The sequence below is a fragment of the Stigmatopora argus genome, chromosome 8, assembly GCF_051989625.1.
Source record: "Stigmatopora argus isolate UIUO_Sarg chromosome 8, RoL_Sarg_1.0, whole genome shotgun sequence".
Lineage (NCBI taxonomy): Eukaryota > Metazoa > Chordata > Actinopteri > Syngnathiformes > Syngnathidae > Stigmatopora > Stigmatopora argus.
In genome coordinates, this window is record NC_135394.1 from 15,231,990 (window position 1) to 15,251,343 (window position 19,354).

General features: G+C 41.4%; 1 long non-coding RNA gene across 3 annotated transcripts in view; it reads right to left on the reverse strand.

Moving 5' to 3' along the window:
- Window positions 1–7,503: 7,503 nt before the first annotated feature.
- LOC144079251 (uncharacterized) overlaps window positions 7,504–19,354 on the reverse strand; it is a 74,782-nt gene continuing 62,931 nt past the window's right edge. For all 3 annotated transcript variants that reach the window (XR_013301465.1, XR_013301466.1, XR_013301464.1), the window contains 2 exons: window positions 19,123–19,256; window positions 7,504–7,577 (listed from right to left, as the gene is read on the reverse strand). This is a non-coding gene — a long non-coding RNA (uncharacterized LOC144079251). The remainder of the gene's footprint in view (window positions 7,578–19,122; window positions 19,257–19,354) is intronic.

The following is a 19,354-nucleotide window of genomic DNA, read 5'->3' on the forward strand; positions in this document are numbered from 1 at the left end:
GAATAGTTTGGGGACGCCCACTCCGCTATAAGTGGTTGGCACCGGACTTTGACGTTGTTTACGTTTATCTCGGCAGCTGTCTGTTCGGCTTCCCAAAGCGTGCAATCAACAAACAAACCCACAATAAAAGCGTCCCGACTTGAATATTTTAAAAACCCGCCCCTCTGGCGGCATCCACCGAACCCCCGCCCCCCCGTCCCGTCCCGTCTCACGCCGCGTCGGCTTGTCGGTTTTGGCAGCCTCTCGCCGCCGCGTGGAAATGTTTCGGCTGATATCAGAAGGAGATTCTAATCACAGGGGTGTTGTGTTAGCGCCGGCGCAAAAAAAGCAAGAACAAGAGTTTCCCGCCTGTCAGCCGCGGCGCACGCCAGCCCGTGTCAGGCGGCGATACGCCTCCAGACACGTCTGCCGCCGCTGCCGCCGCCGCCGCTCGGCAAAGTGCGGCAAACTTAACAGCGGCCTCGGGAACAAAGGGAATGAGCGAGTGACGGGGAAAAATAAGACGGGATGCTAACGTTTCCTAGAGTCAAATACAGTATGTTGAGTGTGTGTGTGTGTGTGTGTGTGAAGGTAAACACCACCATTAAGTTGCTAACTGGGAGGAAGCACAGTGGGAATTTGTGCTTTTGTTTCCCGTCCCGACACACCTTTTGTTGAGTTTTCCCGCTCGCGCGCTCGTTACACATCCCTCGGTCGAGCGTTTAATTGGAGCGTCAGCTGACAAAACTGCAGCCCAAAGCGCCGTGGCGTCACTCAAACGCCGTGTCGCGCTAACATCAACGCCCAAAGTCAAATTGTTCCCTTGTTGAACGGTTAAGTTCGCCGAAAACACCAACGCCAGCCCCCGCCCCCGTAACAAGTCGGAATCAAGGGATGATTCCATGCTAGTCTACCTAAAAACCGTGTAGCTAACATAACTCAAAATGGCTAAGCTAACGTAATAAAGCATAAAGCGTGATGTGGCACAATTGGAGGTATTGCTACGTGACATAACTTGGCATTTTTTCTATGAACAAAAAGAGTTTATGTTAATGTTGTTAATGTTATTTAAGAAAATAATCAAATAAATAAAGTAGCAAAAGATGAAGGTGCTGTTTAAATGGTCAAAGGTCATTTTTGACAACCTTTAAACTGTCCACTGTCCCTGAAAGGATTAAAATTTGATATTTTCTTGCATCATGTTAAGTTAGATAGTAGTTACATGACATATTGCTGCTTTATTTTAATTATTAAATCGAGTATGGCGTTTAAAATAACGCTTTGAATTTCATTTTGTGCTTTAAATTATTACTTTAAATGGCGTCGATGGGTTTGTTTTGAAAGTTTTGCATTTCGATTTAAACATTTGTATTCTCCTAAAAATTATTTGGAAACAAATTCAATGTTTTTTTATGCGATGACTCGATTCCTTGACCTAATTCAACCAAAAAAATAAGCTAAAGGCTCCAAACTTCCCCCCCAAAAAACTGCTTTCAACTTGAAAACACTTCAAAAATCCATCTATATTTCAAAGTGTATTTTCAAGCAAGTCACTCATCACTGCCAACCCTCCCAGTCAAATGGATTGGACGTCTACCACTGTCAACAACAGACTCAACACCTAGTTTTTATAGATTTGATGTCCATAACCCAACAAAATAATCCAATTAGTCCAAAAACTACATTACAAGCTTAAAAACCCACTCATATCAGAACATTTTATTTCCCCAAATCCCCCTTAAAACTCCAAAATCTCCTCTTAAAAACCTTCCAAACATTGCCTTTAACAAAACCCAAATTCCTTCCCCATCAATAACGCAAGACGAGCGCCGTCTCTCCGTCAAAAGATGAATAATAAATAAATCAGCGCGCAAACAAAACCGATAGCGAGCGAATTAAAACCAAAGAAAAAAAAAAAAACTCCACCTCGTCCAATTAAACGTCAACCGAACGGCGTTCCCTTGTAAAGTCGGCTAATTCCAAAGTCCCTGGCGTCCCCCCCCCCCCGCGCCCCCCTTTTGCCCTTCGCTCATCTCCACATGAAAAGAAATTGTCCCAAAGTAAGTTCTTAAAAGAGCTCCAAATCATTAAGTGGGACTTTTCAAAGCGCCGCTGATGGAAAGCCAATGGGAAAGTCCTGCCACTTTAATGTGTAGAAGAAGAAGAAGAAGATGACGGCGTCCTTTCACACCATGTGAATATGTTTGAAAGAATCACAGAGTGGCTGGCGTCTTTGGTCTTTTGGTCCTCGCCGAGCGCTCCGACTTTCAACACCATCCCTTCAAGCCAGAGACGCCATCACACACACTTTCTACACACACACCCGCGTTTTTTCGGCCCTCCGACCGACCTAAGTTGATTTATTTAGCAGGTCCACTCGGCTCCGGCTCCCCTGTGATGCCGGCGCCCCCCCCCCCCCCCCCCCCCCCCGCGGGTCTTCCTGGACCCTTCGCCAGGAACATCACAAGGAAGAAAACGAGTATCAGACACCAAAAATCTGATTCTACTCGTTTTTAATCTTGTTTTTTTCTTCCCTTGAAGAAAGACCCTCATCCCTTGACTCTTGGCTGGCGGTCGCCATTTTGTGTCTTGGTCCGATAATGTACCCCTATCACGTTTTGGTGGTTTTTATTGAAGTTTAACTTGAATTTCTGCGTATTCACTTTAAACTGTAAAGTAATTGCTACCCTGGCTTGGTTTGATACTCAACTCAACGGCAGCCAATGAATGGTCGCCGCTATGAGCGATAAACGTCTTTAAGTAGAATCAAACGAGACATACTTAGATGTCTGTAGACGTGGAAGTTGTTTATGTATGCTAACGTTAGCTTACTCCTTACACCGTGTTTTAGCGTGCACCATATTGATTTAAATACATTCTTAAATCATTTTCGTATCTTTCTGTTTACATGTGTGCTAACGTTAGCTTCCTCCTTACATCGTGTTTTAGCGTGCGCCGTATTGATTTAAATACATTCTTAAATTATTTTCCTATCTTTCATACAATATTAGGACACCTTGATCATTTTTTAAAGGGCTTACTAGGTCGTTTTTGTCGAGGACTGAGAAACGAATTTGAGAATTTACATATAACATACTACTCTACTTACAAAAAAAAAAACAAGTCGTTTTTTTTCGAGGACTGAGAAACAAATTTGAGAATTTACATATAACATTCTACTCTACTTACAAAAAAAAATTCAAGTTACGAAACAAGTTCTGAAACCAATTAATTTCGTAAGTAGAGGCACCACTGTACTTATGCTAAATAAAGCAGGAAAATATTTGATGTTACTCACCAGTATTGTACGTGAGATGCGCAGCTGGAGATCATTGGTCGCCTTCCCCTCATCCATGGGGACAAGGGGCGACCCGAGGGGGCGTCCGATCGGGGTTCAAAGGTGAAAGGTAGGGCCCCCGGGCCCCGGCTCGTCGCGGCTCGACTCCTGACAGGCCGGCTCGCACCTTCCTTCCCCGCATGACACTCGGGGACGCGCCGACCTCGCCGGGGGCCGCCACGTTAGCGCTTGAAAGCGCTAGCCCTGTCGCCATAACAAATTTTCAGTAAATTATTTTGTAAATGATTTCCAAAATGCAATATTGTTGTATCATGACAATAAAACTCAATATATTCTAATGCATCTCCCATTGCAATGTATTAGAATACACATCTTTCAAAAATATTAGTAAGACATTTTTCAAAAACACAATGTCACATCATTTGGTAGAATAGATAAGAATTAAATAAAAATGTCTTCATGTCTTGGTAATATTTACTAATATTTAAAAATAAAAAAAAAATGAAATGGCATTAGGCCCTAAATCCATTTTTTTTTTTTTTTTTTTTTTATCATTTGATAGAATAGATAAGATTAGGGTCTTATCTATTCTACCAAATGACGTGACATTGTGTTTTTGAAAAATGTATTCATGTCTTACTAATATTTAATACAAAAAAAAAAAAATGGCATTAGGCCCTAATGCCATTTTTTGGTGCCAAAATCCAAAATAACTTGCTAACAGGGCAGTCCGGTGAAAAAAAAGTGGTTATCCCTTCCGCCTCACAGTTCTGAGACCGAGGGTTCAATCCCCCGGTGGAGTTTTTTTTGTTCTCCCGAGGCTTGCGTGGGATTTCTCCGGGTACTCCGGTTTCCCCCCTCCATCTCAAAATCATGCATGCTAGGCTAATCGTATGCTAAATCGTACCTAGCTATGAGCGAATCTCATTGTACTCTGCGATTGGCTGACAACAATTTCTTAAGACATTTTAACACTAAAACCCAAATTTATAACCCTACACATTTCCGTTTCTTTTTCAATCACTCACCTAGCCCCGCCCACTCCCCGCCCCCTTTACACCACCCCCCCTAATTCCCTTCCTGCTTCCAAATAAATCATTCCAATAAACAAAATATTTTAAAAAATACAGCATATACAAGAAAAACAATATCCCCAAACAGCCTGTGAGGCTTTTTCGGGCGACTTTCTTCTTCTATGGGGAGAAAAAAAATAAAAAATAAAAACCCAAAAGACGGGAGTGAGGCCAACTCATCCGTCATTTGCGGAAAAGGTCAAGATTTGGCAGGTGGGAGGAAGGCGGCCGTCGCCGGGATTTTTCCGCTGCCGTGAGCACTTAAGCAGCGCTGGCTTAAAACGCATCTGCCAGTAAACATTTTGCCTTGACCGCGGGTCAGCGGCGGCCCCGCCGCCCGCTCGCTTGCTCGCTCGCTCGCTCGGCCGAGCGTGAACGCGTACCTGCAAATAAAAAAAAAAAACTACCGGGCCATTTTCCCTTTAGCTTCCACGGTTCCTTGCTAACTGCTCGTCCGAGCGGACGCCGCCACCGCATTTTTTTTTACCTTCCCCGGAGGACTTTCCACTCCCACGACAAGACGCTGAAACAATTGAAGTCGTCGTATGAGTTAAGGCAGGGGTGTCCAAGTCCAATACGGAGCGGGCCATGTGGTATTTAGCGTTTTATTGGGTATGCGTCATTCATCCATTCATTTTTGCGATCGATTATTTTCCCATTTCCACTTTTTGAGCCTCGTCAAAGCAAAAGTTAGATGTTTTTTTATTTGCATTTGCTTTAATGAGAGAGGGCAACACATTAAATATTGTTTTTTTTTTTTTAATAATTTGTTTCTTTTTAACTCAGAAGGAAAAACATTATATGTGATTTTTCCTTTAAATGAGTTTACATTAAAAAATAGAAGGGGAGAAAATAAATTTGTTTTATTTATGTATGTAAATGAATGTGTACATGTAAATATATTTATATATGGTGAATTATTAAATCAATTTTATTTCTAATTTTATTATCTAAAAAAAATGTATTTTTTTTAAACTTGAAAGATATTCCTTTTTAAATAAAACTTATTTTTTTCTCTTTTTAACTCAGAAGGAAAAACATTATATGTAATATTTTCTTTTTTGAAATTAGTTTACATAAAAAATAGAATGGGAGAAAAGTAAGAAATTTATTTTATTCATGTATAAATGAACTGTGTATATGCAAATATATTTTTATATGGTGAATTATTAAATCTATTTTATTTTTAATTTTATTATCCAAAAAAATGTATTTTTTTAACTTGTATTTTTTTTTTTAAAAGGGTAAAAAATTACGATTTAAAAATAATAATAGTCAATGTCATTCATTCATTTGTGTCTCAGGTTCTGCGTATTTTCTCCTCAAAAATATAATTAAAGAATTATAATCATCTTCAGACATACAGTGAACTTCAAGAAAAAACTATTGAACTTAATTCATTCATTTTCTGTACCACTAACCCTAACAAGAGCCACAGAGGGGTGCTCGAGCCTACCCCAACCAACCACGGAGAACACCTTGAATCAGTGCCCAGCCAATCACAGCACTGCAGTATCTAAAACCTGCATTTTCAAAATAATTTCCCTTCATTTCAACGGAGATTTGAAGAGATTGAACGCCGCGGCGTGAACTGGCCGCAAAAACCTCCCAAACAAATCCATCCAAAGGGCAAAAGGTCACGGCGGTGGCGCGCCAACGTACATTCAACTCATCACCTCCCATTAACGGCAACGGATCGGCCGTCAATGGCGGTCCCCGTCGCCCAAAGCGTCCCCGAATGCGCCCCGTGGCGGAAATGTCATCCCAAATAACACGTCATTAGCCGACTTTGGACAAAATGGACGCCAAATGGGCCCGAGAAATGGCCGCCCCAGCCCGGCGACGGGCGGCTAAGTGCCTCTTTACCTCCTTCAAGGCCGCCGTCTGCCATTACGGCCGGACGGAAGGCGGCTGTTACTCACAACTCGGAAAGCACTTTGCGCGTTCCAGAGCGAGGTGGGGGGCGGAGCAAGTCGCGCTCCCAGGGGGCGGGGACAGATGCGGACGCCGCCTCCCCGCTTCCTCCGGGGACGCGGCGGAACATCTGGAGAGAATTCCCGCTTGGGATCACCGGGGATGCTTCCCGCCCATGAAAAATGAATCTTCCCGCCGAGATATAAACAGCCAATGACCCGAGTTGAGCGGAACGCAAACATGGCGACAAAATGTTCCATTTGAGCGCCAACACCTGTTTCGAGAAGGCAAAATAACGAAAATAAAACATCCAATATACACCAATTGTACTTTCCCGCTGTCAAATGAATGACAACAGCTGTAAACTTAGCTAAACTCTTCATTCATTCATTTTCTGAACCGCTGGGGGTGCTGGAGCCCATCCCAGCTGACTTTGGGCTGGGGGTGCTGTAGCCTATCCTGGCTGACTTTGGGCCAGAGGCAGGTGACACCTTGAATTAGTGGCCAGCCAATCACAGGGCACAAGACGACAGACAACCATTCGTATTCATACCTAGGGGCGATTTAGCATATAATTAGCCTAGCATGCATGTTTTTGGCATGTGGGAAGAAACCGGAGTACCTGGAGAAAACCCACACAGGCCCAGGGAGAACATGCAAACTTCACACAGTGAGGGTCAACCTGGGATCGAATCCGCAACCCCAGAACTGTGAGGCAACGCACTAACCACTAATCCACCGGGTTGCCAAATACATAAAATTTTAATTTTATAAACTGAGCATTTAATATTCTTTTGGAAAGAAAAAAAAACATTTTAAATATAATTTCACCCTGAACGAATGAATTAAACGGAAAACTCACCACTGCCGAGCAGGAATCGAACCTGTGCTGCCCGCACCAACCACTCATCCAACGGGCTGACAACCCTGAAAAAAAAGACAGAAAATTATAATTCTATAAACCGTGAGCATTTAATAGTCTTTTGGAACCCAAAAATAAATAAAAATGAAATAAAATTTCAACCTGAACGGACAAATGAAACGGAAAACTCACCAGCGCCGAGCGGGAATCAACACCATACTGCCCGCAAAAACCACTCATCCACCGGGCTGCCAATCCCTAAAAAATAGACAGAAAATTATAATTATATAAACCGTGAGCATGTAATAGTCTTTCGGAACAAAAAAAACGTTTAAATATAATTTCACCCTGAATCAATGAATGAAACACAAAACTCACAATCAAACCGCTGCTGAGCGGGAATCGAACCCATGCTGCCCGCACCAACCACTCATCCACCGGGCTGCCAATCCTGAAAAAAAAAGAAAGAAAATTATTATTCTATAAACTGTGAGAAATTAATAGTCTTTTGGAACAAAAACAATAAAAAAATTAAATACAATTTCACCCTGAAAGAATGAATGAAACAAAAAAACGCCGCCGAGCGGGAATCGAACCCGTGCCGCCCGCACCAAAGTCAAGCGGCAGAAGCCCCGCCCCTTAAATATTATTTGTCAGCCATTTTTATCCTATTTAGACGATACAGCACTTTTTACCAGGGAAAACAAATACCACAGGGCTCAAAATTCATGTATAAATGACGAAACGTTAACTTTTATCGAGTTAACGGCCCTTTTTTTTAATGGTTCCGCTTGTCAGAATCCGTCGCGATCCCGAAAAAGACGAACAATAAAGGACGCTTTACCCGGCAAAGAGTATCACTTCCCATTTGCTGGATTCCACGGAAGCGGCGTTATGGCGCGGCGGCCAGGGCGATAAATGAAACATGAGCGGTCGGAAAGGGCGGCAGACGGCGTAAAAGCACGCGGGATGCGATCTGCGGCTTGTTTAGAGCGCCGTGATTTTTTTTTTCCCAGACCCCGGGGGGCTTCGCGGCGGGAGCGGCCTCGGGGCATCCGCCAAATGCCGCCAGCTCGCCATTATATCTTCAACTCCATTTAACATCAAATTTCTGCCGAGCGGCCACACGAGCATCTTCGCCATCTCCGGCAAGGGGGGGCCGCAAAGGGGGCTTTTCAAAATGGACTCCCAAGAAGGGGTTCAAACGGAGGAAATGGGAGAAAATATTTTCTCATTTACTGAAAATGCAAAGCGACCAAATGTCAAAAATCTAATTTTGTCGTCGCTTAAGACTTTTTTTTCCCATTTTGTGAGCCATTTTCCGAAAATAAAAGTCAAATATTATCTAATTTTTCACTGCCTTTCAAATTATTCCCTTTTTTCAAACATCAATTCTTGCAAAGACATTAAAAAAAAAAAAAACATCACATAAAAAAAATGACTCACTTTTTGGTTTTAGCTAACACGCTTGTGTTTCAACTGAGTTTTCGATCCAAGATGGCGGCGCGCGCGAGTACAGTGGCTCTTTGCTCTCCACTTTGGTGTTTTGTTTTCACCAATTTCGCTATACGCATCTGTGTATAAGGACAATACAGACATTAGACTTGTCGTGCTGTTAAAAAGGAAGTGAGTGCAATCCTTTCAAAATAAAAGAAGGTTTCGACAATGCGCAAAACTTATTGAGAACACCACGTTGCCTTTGGAAATGACTGGTCAAGGGCGTTAAATTTCTCACTTTTTGGTTTTAGCTAACACGCTTGTGTTTCAACTGAGTTTTCGATCCAAAATGGCGGCGCGCGTGGGTGCGGTGGCTCTTTGCTTTTCATTTTGGTGTTTTCTTTTCCCCAATTTCGTTCTACGCATCGGTGGATAATGACAATAAAGGCTTTAGACTTGCCTTGCTGTTAAAAAGGAAGTGAGTGTGCTCCTTTCAAAATAAAAAATAGTTTTGACAATGCGCAAAACTTATTTAGATCACGATGTTGCCTTTGGAAATGACTGGTCAAGGGCGTTAAATTCCTCAATTTTTAGTTTTAGCTAACACGCTTGTGTTTCACCTGACTTTTCGATCCAAAATGGCGGCGCGCGCGTGTACAGTGGCTTTCCTCTCCACTTTGTTGTTTTGTTTTCACCAATTTCATTCTACGCATCCGTGTACAATGACAATAAAGACTTGCCGTGCTGTTAAAAAGGAAGTGAGCGCGCTCCTTTCAAAATAAAATAAGGTTTCGACAATGCGCAAAACTTATTTAGAACACGAAGTTGCCTTTGGAAATGACTGGTCAAGGGCGTTAAATTCCTCGCTTTTTGGTTTTAGCTAACACGCTTGTGTTTCAACTGAGTTTTCGATCCAAAATGGCGGCGCATGCGGGTGCAGCGGCTCTTTGCTCTCCACTTTGTTGTTTTCTTTTCACCAATTTTCCAAATAAAAGAAAGTTTCGACAACGCGCAAAACGTGTACGTTGCCTTTGGAAATGACTGGTCAAGGGAGTTAAATTCCTCACTTCTTGGTTTTAGCTAACAAGCTTGTGTTTCAACTGAGTTTTCTTCCCAAGAAAATCGATCCAAAATGGCGGCGCACGGGTACAGCGGCTCTTTCCTCTCCACTTGGACTGGTGTTTTGTTTTCACCAATTTCGTTCTACGCCTCCGTATATAATGACAATAAAGTCTTTTGACTTGCTGTTAAAAAGGAAGTGAGCGCGCTCCTTTCAAAATAAAAGAAGGTTTCGACAATGCGCAAAACGTATACGTTGCCTTTGGAAATGACTGGTCAAGGGCGTTAAAATCCCCCCCTCGCCCTCCCACACAATTGCGTCCCCCCCCTCAGGCCAGACAAGCCCCGCCCCCTTGGGACGACTTGATGATGTGTCATTAAATGTTTTTAAGTTTGCATAATTGATCGCCTCCAATAAATCCTCATTGATTAACGGAGGTCTAGCATGAAGAAAGGGGGCGGCGCCCGCTTAAAAATTCATAACCTTTTTTTTTTCTTCCTCTTCTTCTTCTTCTTTTTCACAATCCATTAGGCTCCCGCCATTGATTGACCTCCAACGTCTTCCTGACCGTCGGCCCGACTTTGATTTATTTATTTTTCCCCACCTTAACCGGCCGCGGCAATAAATAAATGACGGCGCCCCCCGTAAACATCTTTCCGCTATTATTTAAGCTCGCGGGAGCTGACAGCCTCAAAGCCGAGTGTGTAAATTTTCTAAAAGGTTCTGAATGTTTCATGATCATTTCAGCCAATGATGGCTAGTCGAGCTCTTACTTGTAATATTTATACGGCGGGCCTTCAATCATTCATGTGACAGGATGTCAAATCGGAGCGGCGGGACGTGATCAACCATTGGATGGAAAATATTTGTTTGCGCGCGACATTATTTGTCTGATTTATGCGCTCGCTTGTTAGTGGTTGTTTATTACCGTACTGGCCCGAATATAAGACGACTTTTTCAAGACTGACCCTTGAAAAAAGGACTTTTGAAAACCCAATTCATTTTTTTAAAAAGAAAAGAATCACTGTATATCTGAAACAAATAATTATAACAATATATTTGAGAGAAAAGGCATATTTTGCCTTATTCAAATCATGCAAAAACTGTTTACAGTAATCCCTCGATTATTGCGGTTAATGTAGACTAGACATGGCCGCGATAAATGAAAAAATGCCTATTTAAAAAAATAAAATATATTTTTTTTACTTCAGTGCTGAGTTCTAGTAGCAAGCGGAGGAAAGGGGAGTGGCTTCCACTTATGAGTTTCAGCGTGGATTTCCATATTTTTATGAACTTGAAAAAATGTATTTGTGTGCGTTAGTCAGTGCAGAATTAAGGGAAACACAATGGATCCAAAGCAAGCCGGTGCAATGAAGGGTAGTGCGAGGAAAAGGCGTATGATGGCAATCAATATTAATTTTAAAAAAATAATTAAAAAATTTCTGAACATTTAAATATGTCACATTTGTAAATGAATGGCTTCTGCTTGTTGAAATGTAAATAAACCAATGTATTGATGAAGATGAAACAACAGAAGAAGAACAAATGTTCATTTTTTTTTTACCCATTTGACTGCCAGCCAGACGTCCAATTTGTTTGAAGTGGGAAAGTGGCAGCGAATGAAGGGAAGTTCATTGTTAGTAAAATATTAGTACATTACTTTGCTAATTAGCAGAGTACTATTAGGTACCAGTACGGGTATATGAAGAGTGTGATTGTTATGAGAGCTAGAATTGGAATAGAAGTAGTTTTTGACGATTGTTAGTAGTGCAAAATGGATTTAATTCGTTGGCTACACACACAGTACTTGTGTGACTGACTAGGACTATTTGTCGTAAATGTAGTAGCAGTAGTAGGAGTGTACTAGTGAGAGTGAAGGATTAGTACATTAGTTGGGTCATTGGCAGAGTGGTAGTGTGGTCAAAGAGGTCATAGTACTGGTACTTACTAGATCGGTAGTGTGATTGGACTAGAATTGTCGAGGACTGTTAGGAGTCCTAAATTTACTAGTATGTATTACATTAGTTGCATCCACGCTTGGACACCCCCTCACAAATGAGCAACATGTTGGAAGTAGTAGTTGTCAATTTATAACTAGTGCTAATGAAAGTAAGAGTTGGGGATTAGTACACTAGTTTTCTAACTGGCATAGTACTCGTAAAAAAAGTGATGGTACTGCTACTGTGATTGATAAAGGAGATGTAATCGGACTAGAAGTAATTGTCGAGGACTGTTAGGACTACTACAAAATTGAGAAACACGTGTTAGGTAGTAGTTGTGTGACTGTTTTAGTAGTTGTCACATTATAACTAGCAGTAATGAAATAGGTTATGAAAGCAGCAGTAGTAGTGTACTAGTAAGAGTTGAGAATTGGTACACTAGATGTCTAACTGGCATTGTACTGGTAAAAGAAGTAATAGTAGCAGTACCGTGATTGTTATAGGACCTGTAATTGGACGAGAAATAGCTGTCGAGGACTGTTAGGACTAGTACAAAATTAGTAGTAGTTGTCACATTGTAACTAGTGCTAATGAAATAGGTTATGGAAGCAGCAGTATTAGTGGTGTACTAGTATGAGTTGAGGATTAGTACGCTAGTTTTCTAACTGGCAAAGTACTAGTAAAAGAAATAATGGTACTGCTACTGTGATTGTTATAGGACCTGTAATTGGACTAGAGGTAATTGTTGAGGACTGTTAGGACTAGTACAATATTTACTAGCATGCCAAGTATTGCATTAGTTACATACACAACTGAGAAACACGTTAGAAGTAGTAGTTGTCACATTATAGCTAGTGCTAATGAAATAGGTTATGGAAGCAGCAGTATTGTGGTGTACTAGTATGAGTTGAGGATTAGTACGCTAGTTTTCTAACTGGCAAAGTACTAGTAAAAGAAGTAATGGTACTGCTACTGTGAGTGTTATAGGACCTTTAATTGGACTAAAAGTAATTGTTGAGGACTGTTAGGACTAGTACAAAATTTACTAGCATGCCAAGTATTGCATTAGTCACATACACAACTGAGAAACACGTTAGAAGTAGTGGTTGTCACATTATAGCTAGTGCTAATGAAATAGGTTATGGAAGCAGCAGTAGTATTTGTGTACTAGTATGAGTTGAGGATTAGTACGCTAGTTGTCTAACTGGCATAGTACTGAGTAATAGTAGTGATACTGTGATTGGTAAAGGAGCGGTAATTGGACGAGAAGTAGTTGTCGAGGGCTGTTGGGACGACTGGAACATTTACTCACAAGCGAAGGCCATGCAAAGTATTACATTCGTTGCATCCACACTTGGACACCCCCACAAAACCAGCCAGCGAGCGAGCGAGCGAGTCAACTTGTCACGCATGGTGAGGCCGTGTCGTGCGCGCTGACAGGAAGGGAACCCGAATGCCAACGCCACAATGCCAGAATGCAGGAAGCCGCGCCAAAAGTGTGGAAAGAGGATGGGAAAGCAGGCACGCATGTCCTCATTAGCCCGGCCCTATACACACACACACACACACACACACATACACACACCCACATACACAAGGCGACGTCACGAAACGCCTGTCACCCGACGTTTGTCACGGCGTTCCCGGGCTCCGGTGGCACTTTTTTGGGAAGCCTTCCTCGCCACGGCAGGCAGGGTGGAGCTTAATTAGCGGCGAGTCGCCACGATCAGCCAGCCGGCCTCGCCGACGATGGTCGCCCCCTACCGTCCTCGTCTCCCGTTCGTACACAAACAAACAAACACACGGATGGCGGTGGTTGTCAACTTTTTTTTTTTTGCAGCGCAAACACGGGAAGTGACAAGTTATTCTTGCTCGGATTTGAAAGGCGAGTCGGTGATGTCGCGACATCATCCTGAAGATTAAAAGGTTTTCTGCCTCGGTTGCTTTAACTCAAAAGCCGTGGGATTTAAAAAAATAAATAAAATTGGCACTTTTGGCGCACTTCCTGTTGAATTTGGGTCACTTTCTCATGATTTTACTATACTCCAAAAGGCACTTCCTGTACATTTGTGTCATTTTGTGTTAATTGAAGGATTTTTATGGGATTATTTGGGAGATTTTTAATGGTATTTTCTGTATACTTTTGCGTATTTGAGGATATTTATGGGTCATATTATGTTAATTTCTTACTTACTGTTGATTTGGGGCATTTAAAGATCAATTACTGTTAATTTCGGGTCATTTTTTGTTGGTTTCTTGGCACTTCCTGTTGATTTTGGCTCACTTTGTGATGTTTTGGGATATTTGCCCACTTTCTGTACATTTGGATCATTTTATGTTTATTTAAGGATATTTATGAGTCACTTTTTATTACTTGGATTTGACGTCTATGACAGTCAATGTTGCAAAAAAATAAAAAGTACTGAACCAAATATTTGTACTTAAACTAGTCAAAGAAACTTTGTAAAAATCCCAATCAAGAAAGCTCATTTAACACATTGCATTATTTCTTACAGAAATTTAAATAATCAACAGTTAAAAAAATGCATAAACAGTACGTTTTATACTTTTACTGTTAAACTAGTGACTCAATTGGACTATTTTGTTATGTTTATTCACGAGAAGCAAATATTTAAGGCTTTAATGTTGGCCAGATTTGTTCAAATTAAAAAAATACATATTTTTATGTGCTATTTTTCCCCACAAAATCACATGACTTGAATTTGGGACGTCCTTATTGATATTAGTCGTAGTAGATTCACAAAATGGGAGTGTTCACCTTGTGGACTTCCTGTGTGTGGCTCCAGTTTGTTTTACCTAGCTCTACAATGTCTTCTGTGTCTGCTACTGTTTTGCTAACGCAACCAAGGGAATTTCCCAAATACAGGATGAAATAAAGTTCTAATCTAATAATCTAATCTAATATTAGTCATGTTAGATATACAAAATGGGAGTTTGTTGCTATTCCCGCCGATTAGCTTGTTTCTTGTTAAAGTGGATGAGAGCGAGGTTAAAAATACAGGAGTGTAAATTTATGGGTTGCGCCCCCAAAAAAGAAGAAGAAGATGGAGGAGGAGGAAGAGGAGGAGGATTGTGTCTTTGAGGCTGCGTTCTGGTCCTTCCTTGTGATCGCCTTGATTTTAATGAGGCCACGCGGACCCCCTGTGATGTGGCGCACAGGGACGAGGAGGGGGTTTTCAACAGCCGTGACCCTGCCGACTTCCCCCGCCCCTCCTCCTCCTCCTCCTCATCCTCTTCCCCGTCCTCATCCTCGTCCTCGGGCCTCCCGGGCCCGCTGCCTCCTCGCCATGTTTTATTAAGCAGCTTGACGGTTTCTCACACTTCTGAGGAGATGCGGCGGCCCGTCAATCACGCCGCCGGCTAAAGTGGACCGTCACCCCCCCCGACCCCGACGGACGGCCACGTCGGTCGCCACCACGTTTGTCGGAAGTGGCGCCGGAAATGGAACGCTATTATCCGGTTTCTTCCGGTTTTAGGGGCAATTACGGGTCACTTGCTGATCATTTTTAGGGCAATTTCTGGTCATTCTCTGTTGATTTTAAGTCACTTCCTTATTCCTTTGAGGACATTCTTGGGTCACTTCCTGTTCAGTGACCCAATATCAACAGAAAGTAACCCATAAATGCCCCAAAATCAAAAGGAAGTGACTGAAAATTAACATGAAATTACCCCAAAAAATGCACCGGCATCCCTGATTGGCCTTAAAATAATCCATCTTATATTTTTTATCGTTTTGTTTAATACAAATAAATGTATGTATTGTGTTTATATAATGAACAGAAGAGTGAATGAAAACTAGGGAAATAAAAGCTATGAAAATAATAAAAAAATCTAAATATACATTTTTATAGGGCTAATTTTTCAGTGTCATAAACAATGTTTGACATCCAATCCCTTTAAATGGAAGGAATCTTCTCTGCCAACCTTTCCTGATAAAAAAGGATTGGACACCTACGGACGTCAAAGACGATTTTTTTATCTTTTATTTTTTCATAGTTTTGTTTAATACAAATAAATTTATATATTGCGTTTCTATGATGAACGGAAGATGAGTGAATGAAAACTAGGGAAATAAAAGCTAATAAAATAATAAAAAAATCCAAATATACATTTTTCTAGGGCTCATTTTTCAGTGCCATAAACAACGTTTGACATCCAATCCCTTTAAATGTAAGGAAAATTCTCTGCCAACCTTTCCTGATCAAAAAGAATTGGACACCTATGGACGTCAAAGTCATTTTTTTTTCATCTGCTACAGTTCCTAGCGCTATTATTTGCCTATTTTTTACTCTCCGTGCACTTTATTTTCCGTGCCTTGCTATGATTTGAGGGCTTAGCGTTTGCCGCTAACACGCCGACTTTGGCCGCCTTCCCGGAGGCGACTTGTGCGGACACGACGCTCGCTAATTGCGTGTCACGGGTGTCAAAACAGGCGCCACGCGGCCACCTCGCACTTCCCGGTAAGAGGCCGTGTTTAGATGCGCCCCGGCTTGCGAAGCGCTCCTTTTTTTATTTTTTAGCTAGGAGCTAATTGGGCGCACAGTCGCACCTTATTGGCTTGCCCGGCGCTTGAATCGCGGCTTTTATTGGCAGGTGTGAAAAGCCGGCACGTTAGCGCTCGTCCACTTGGAGACGGCGAAATATGGCGCTAGCGCTTGGACGCCGTAACTTGTGAGGTGAGGAATAACGCGCCGAAACAGTGTCGTTGTCTGCCCTACCCAAGATGGCCGTCGGTTAAGCTAACCGCTAAAAAGGAGCGCTCGTCTCCCTTTCCGAGAAGATGATTGATTCTGTGGCGTCCAATCGTAGTGTCACCTTTAATTGAAATGATTTCATCACGAGTTGGCGTCCAATTTCTTTTGATGTGGGAGGGCTGGCAGTGATTCAGTTCTTTCTCTGGCCAAGATACACCCTCCCACTAATGAGGTTATCACCACAAGACGTCCAATTTTAAACAGATTGGACGTCTAGAGTTAAGAATTGTCTGACTTAGCATTGTTAGCAATGACTAGCATTCAGCAATTAAGATTTAAAAACACCTTTTAAACATACAGTAGTACCTCGACCTATGATCAGCTCTACCTACGACATGCTCGAGGTACGATGAAAATTTTTATCGAATAATTCGCCCGCGATACCATCAAAATTTCGAGATGTGACCAAGCCAGGTGGCCATAACATGAGAGGCTGTTTATCATTGTAGCGCACTGTCTTTTTTGCCGCATCTCTTTCCTGTATAACATATCTACGAGCACCGAACGATTTATTCAGACGAGTTTCGACCAGGAAACGCACAACGCGCGGGCAAAAAGAGGGCTTTCTGGGTAATGAAGTATACTTGTACACACAACACCGATAGCCAATGGCACCCTTTCTCAGAATAAAACTTCATTACCCACAATCAATACGTGGGTAGGCTGTTATTCATTCCTTAGCCTGTTAGCTCCCGTGATTGCTCATTCAAGACTACTTCTCGTTGGCAAGTGGTTGTGCGTTATCCTATTGTTAGGACATTTGTGTGCATCATTTTCAGAATATTTTGAAGGGAATTCAACAGCGAACAGCCCATCGATAGCAAACGTGAGGGTGGAGGCGTGGCAAACAGCTAACCCGGCCAGAACGAAGGTAAAAAATGATTTAAAAAAAATAGAATTCAGTTGTGTAGTTACATTAAACGTATGTTTGAGTGTGTCTGTATATATTAGTCCAAGTTAATTTAAATTTCTTTTTTCGGTTACGAGTGCGTTGCCGTGGATAAAGTCCAACCGGGAGACCCCGCCTGCTTCTATGTCCGTCTGTGTACCCTCCGCGTCTAATTTTAGTTCTATTAAACACATTTTATCACTATTAAACCACTAGTTATGTGTTACTTTGTTAATAGATGGCGAATTAGAAGAAATAAAACATTTTTTCCAATCCAATATCCTGTTTTGGGTGTTTTTTCAGAGGGTTAGAACAAATTAATTAGTTTTTAGTTCATTTCAATGGGAAACGTTCGCTCGAGTTACGAAAAGCTCGACATACCATCTCAGTCCCGGAAAGGATTAAGATCGTATGTCGAGGTACCACTGTATTATCTTATATAAAAAAATGTATAGATACATGATCAGCATCAAAATGGTATTGTGCCAAACTAAAACTAAACCTTAGGTAGAATAAAACCAATATATCCATCTCCTATGCTAAGCGTTAGCATGATAAGAGTGAAGCGCTAAGACGGTTAGCCGAGCGTGTCTGAGCGGTGGCGACAGGGGGGACGCCGAGCATGCGCTGATACTTCCTGGCAGCTCTGGTCTCTTTCCCGATTCCGTCGGCGGGGCTCCCATTTTTTTAAAAGCTCACGCCGGCGTTATTATTTAAAGTCCCGAAGAGTTTTGGAAGGGCGACGTGTTGATGAACGCCGGCCCGCCGCGCTAAAAAGCTTTTTTTCATGCTTTATTTAACAATGCGTCACTCTGATTAGCGCGCCGCGCTAACGCCGGCGCCAGAGCGCGTCACGCGCCGCGACCGGCTGGGCTTCCGTCAACTCGTCCGTCGCCACGGACGGCCATAGACGTCCATCAAAATCAATGGCGCCCAAATATGAGCGTTCCCTGTCGGGCCGATATTTTGCCAAAAATAATACATTTATAAATGATTTATTATTTGATTATTGAATACATCTAAGATGGAAAAATCTAAAAAAATATTTGAAAGTGTTGAAAAATCCATTATTTTTTTTTGTTTTTATTTCACCAAACTGTAAATATTGAAATATTTAAATTATTTTAAAAAATGCTGTTAAATTGTTGATTTTTTAGTAGTTATTTGTATTTTAAGTTCATTTGAGTTAAATCAATTAATTTTATTTAAGGTTTGAAGCTGTTAAAATAAGTTTTTAAGTTAAAGTTTAGTTGTACCAAATGAGGTACAATTAAAAATATTTTTTTTATTATTTTTAAGTGTCTAATTAACATAAATTATGAGTCATTTATCATTTAAAATGTAATAAAATACTTTTGAAAGGTTTAATAATAATAATAAAGGGGAAAAATCCACCAAAATTATTACTCTGTTAATTAAATATTACTTTTTCACAAACTGAAATTCAATACAAAACAAAACTGTTTTTTCTTTTATAAATGAGAAAAAACACATCTCAGTGGTATAAAAAATAAATGTTATCCAAAAAGCATTTGAATTGTAATGATTAGATATCATAATCAAATCATAGAACCATTTTCGTGGAACTATTCAAAACTAATCCATATTTCTATAAAAAAATAAGCAAATAAACTACACACAATGTAAACATTTTACAGAACGTGTCACTTACCTTCTTTTTTAACAGGCTAAAAAATATTTTTAAACTCACAAACATCCTCAAAAGGATGAAAAAGTCACCTAGCAACTCGCTGCCGACTCTCCCAATCAAATTGTGTCGGACATCTATTTCTGCAATCGTTCACGACTGACCCATTTTTTTTTTATCGCGTGTTATTTTAACAGGCGATTACGGCGGACGGATTCAAACCGAGACGGCGGCTGGGAGTACTTACGGCCAATCGATGGAGCGATAATCGATGAACCGATGGCACGTTGACGTCTGGTGCTCAGTCAGTCGTCTGGAGCGGTCGCCATCGATCTGAAATGTCAATAGCCAAGCTCTTTGGCTTGATTGGGTCACATTAACCTGGAAGGGGAAAAAAAACAACAGGAAATCATTGATCAGTTGGGTCTGAAGGCTTCTCAAGATGGTGGTGTAAAATGGACGTATTTTTGTGCGCTCTG